Genomic DNA, 4,236 nt, shown 5'->3' with positions numbered 1-4,236 from the left:
GGGGAAATTTTTTTTGACAACGGAATGATGTAGGATAGAAGATAATCTTTTATGATGTGAACCACGATGGCAGATAGTAGTTTTTTTTGGCCTGTTTCCTGTCGTTTATGGTTTGGATTACTAGGCTAGAGCACCTAGAGCTGCGGTGATTATCTAAGTAGCGTGTAAACGAGATGGAAGATATATGATGAAGAATTGGGGGATTTATAAGTTTGTACTATTTTGATATTTTGTGGAATGGATGAATGAACTAGTAGTGATTTTTTCTATCCAGTGAGTGAGTGAGTGACTGAACGAGTGAGTGAATGGATGGATGGATGGATGGATGGATGGATGGATGGATGGATGGATGGATGGATGGATGGATGGATGGATGGATGTTCGATTAGGTATTTTCTACCCGTTTAGACGAGCCGTGTTAAGACTTAAGACTTAAGTGTTCTAAGTTTAGATTTAACGGCTCGGCTCGGCTATGGAAATGGGACTTTGGAAATGGTTTAGTGAGTGTCTGTCTGCTGGTTTAACCTTATTTCAAGAGTTGAGGGGACTAGCTAGGGATTTTGCAGGGGATGGATGGATGGATTGATTTATTGATGAACTGATTGGGAAACTTATGTTCTGTTCTTTTGATGTACATAGAATGTAGAATGTGTATGTATATACTCTAAAAGTGATAAACTAATCTTATTAATCTCAGGTAATTAATGATTTATATCGCGGTGGCTAATCAGTGGTCTTGATTTCCCCTTCCCTCTTCATCCTTTCCTCTCCTCTCCTACTCCTAATAGTTGAAATATGATGCTCTTTCTTATCCTTAGGGGTAGGATAGGAAAGGAAAGGAGAGGAAAGGAAAGGAAAGGGAAGGAGGGGTATGATGTTTTCTTGGGTGGGATTTGATATTCTGGTTTTACAAAGCTCGGGGAAAAAATGAGAAATTTTCTTAAAAAAATTGAAATTGAATTGAATGAAAATAAATTTTCAAAAAATGTATTTAGATGAATTATATAATTGATTAAGTGAAAGTTTATATAATTTTATTTTGAATTATATTTATATATTTTGAATACTTTTTGGAATATTTATTCCTTTTCATTCCTAGTCTCAACTTCGACTATTTCTTTTCATTTCCATTCTGGAAATTTTTTGATCACTTTTTTTTTACTCCTAATGGTAAATTCTGATGAGCTTAACCCTTTCTATAAGGTAGGATAGGAGGGGAGGGGAAATCAATATTACTGGTGGTAATGGATAAGAGTGGGTGGGTTGTTGTGGGTGGAGGGAATGGGGTGGGATGTGTAAGGGGATTTTAGGGGGTAATTGTAGAGTATCGTTGATGTAGTGCGGTGGACTGGGATTGGGTGTGGAATGGGATGGGATGAAGGAAGCTGAACTTGGAATTTGGGGTGGCTTTTTGGGGGGGAGTTGAGTAGAGTGTTTTGGATGGGGCTGGATTGCGCAGCATTCTTAACGTTTATTGTAGATAGATTTGTGGAGTGGAGTGTAGATGTTGGTGGCCTGTAAGTGGTGTTAGGGGTTCAGTGGGGTATGGGGTGTGGGGTGTGGGGTTTCTTGGGGGATACCGGTAGTGGTGATTGGTGACAAATGCGGTTGGTTGGTTGGATGGCTGGGTGGATGAATTGATATGTTGTGTCTGGATCGTAGGGCTAGATGGAGGAGGTGGTTCCCGACGGGGGAGGGCGTTATGTTACGATTCCTCGCTTTCTCTCTCTCTTTTGGAGATTGGATTATAGTGTATGTGAGATGGTATGGTTAGTATGGGGAGAACGGGACGCTATGCACATGGGAAGGAGCTATGAGTGACCGTCTATGATGTGGTTGCTATTCGGGATTTTGTGGTTACCGCAATTGATGTTGTGGTTGGATAATCATTTCTTGTCATTATGAAAAGGGATGTCGAGAGAGACAGGAGAACAACACGAGGACCAATTGTTCCTTTCACTTATAGGTCGCGGCAATTCGTATTTCAAATCTCAACAGGTTTAGAATAGTATCGCATGAAACGCGCGAAAACAGTGTCTCATTCTTCATCTTATCTTCACACCTGGAACAGTGTAATCCTGCTCCGCTTTGGGAATTTGGATTGGTGATTGCACTGGTTCTGATTGATATCCGTGACTCCAAATCCTGACCTCCGTGACTTTTGGGGTAGTGTGTTTATTGTACATTAATTAGTTCCTGGTGAATTTGTATTTAAACACATCTGTCCAGATGATGGGACCGTCTGCTTGGGAATAATTATTGTATTGACGGAGATTTCTGTTTTTTATTCACAAGTCCGCTCAGTTATTAATAGACATCACAATAAACTCTGGCACAACATCATATCAAGGATCATAAAGGTAATGCAGTGAGCAGGTTTATTATATCATTCTGTAACGCAAATTGCAGAGAAGAACAAAGCAGAGGAAGATGAAGAGGGAAACGTGAACTAGAGAAAGGAAAGAACGTCGGATATACAAGATAGATAGATGAAAGTAATCATTCCTTCATTCGAGATTATAAACAGCGAAATCAATCCATTACTCCCAAGACATACTTGCTGCCGTCAATAGACTTCTATTTTATCCTTGGAACGAATACTCAAGTGTTCTAAGAATTCAAGGGGTGTATTTTGTAGACATTACTAAAGTCGTATCTCCTGTTCTTGCTTGCATGATACATACTTGAGAGCACTTGCTCCTTTTCTGCAAGTCATTGAATTAAAAACAGCAAAATCGATTGCATTAAAAAGCGCATAGGTTTTGTAGCTGTATACTCTTTTCTTGTGAGTAAGCAGATTTGCTATGAGGACCAACTTCGATGATAATCAGACAGGCAGCCTAGCGTACTCTGACGATTATATCACCTGTTAATTTGGCTCTATTCTGTGGTCAAATACTACTTAGTAATGACCTCAGGAATCGTCTCCTGTGGAAAATAATTAAATAATGCTATGTTTGCAGATGGCCGGGGAATGGCTTTAGCAGTTCATATACTTCTAGCATGGATGGCAACTACCAAATGGACCATTGATTTATTTCTGGTATTCACCGAAAAGAAGAAACCACATGACATTCCTCTATTATGATAGGAAAATAATGAATGAAAGGGAGTGGTATGGATTGGTAAGATTTGGGCTTTCAACGTCTAAAAGCATACATGGCATGACTTTTCAGCCAATTCAACCCCTTCATCACTTCTCCGACATCTTCTTTTCTCCGTTGATGACAAATTGTTGGCAGGTGAAAAGACTTTTGAATGCTTATGTGATTTGAAGAACAAGCCTGACTTCATGGAGCCAAATACGGTATAATTTAGTAGATTGGGGCTTGGCCGGAAAAGTCAATTTAGTGGAGGATGTTTGCATTATCCCAATCAGACACAGGCATTTACAGGCTTGAAAGCACTAAAATTACAAAACTTCAGGCTTTTCCGGAATAGCCTATTCATTTCAAGTGAGATGTGCAACAAAAGCACGTGAAATTCCATATTTATATTTTCCGAAGTTTAGACATCCTTTGGCTTAGTCCAAGGCAGGAAACTCGATTTCGTTGTCAAGTCGAGAATGCAACAAGGATTATTTGATCTGTGAAACCTTATTTCTTCTATCTTATTAATCTAATTTAGGCTTGCTTTCCACGAAAATGCCCAAGGCTCAGTTGGACGAGATCCCCGGAGTTCATGTTATGATAACATTCCTTCACAATTCGATACGATTCTGTCCGTTATCTATGTTCATATACGCGCTGTCGGAGCTTTGCAATGTCGACATCCTCCGAGCATGAGGAATCGGCCTCATTTGGCAACGAGAAAGCCGCGCCGCAAACGAATAGAATTGACGCTGCGCCGGGAGAAGGTAAAGAGAAAGGTGTCGAGAAAACAATATCATGTGTGTCTTGCCGACGTAGGAAATTGAAATGCGATCGAGTAAAGCCTAAATGTGGAACATGTGGAAGACTAAGACACGAGTGCGAATACCCCGAGAGGAGGAGGAATATAGGAACGAAGAGGAGAAATATGAAGGAGTTGGAAGCTAGATTGGCACAAGTGGAAACCCAGCTCGTAGCAGAAACACAACAAATGGCTACCAACAAGACAGTTGAGACGAACGTAAACGCGAACGCGAATGTGAACCCAGATTGGAGTGCTATGAATATAGATATGGACATGAATTTTACGGATGCGGGGTTACCAGATCTGGGATTGTGATCTTATGAATGAGAATATGGGCGCTGG

This window comes from Sclerotinia sclerotiorum, genomic scaffold, assembly GCF_000146945.2.
Source record: "Sclerotinia sclerotiorum 1980 UF-70 scaffold_12 genomic scaffold, whole genome shotgun sequence".
In the NCBI taxonomy this organism is placed as follows: Eukaryota; Fungi; Ascomycota; class Leotiomycetes; order Helotiales; family Sclerotiniaceae; genus Sclerotinia; species Sclerotinia sclerotiorum.
Note: the sequence above shows the minus strand (reverse complement) of the source record.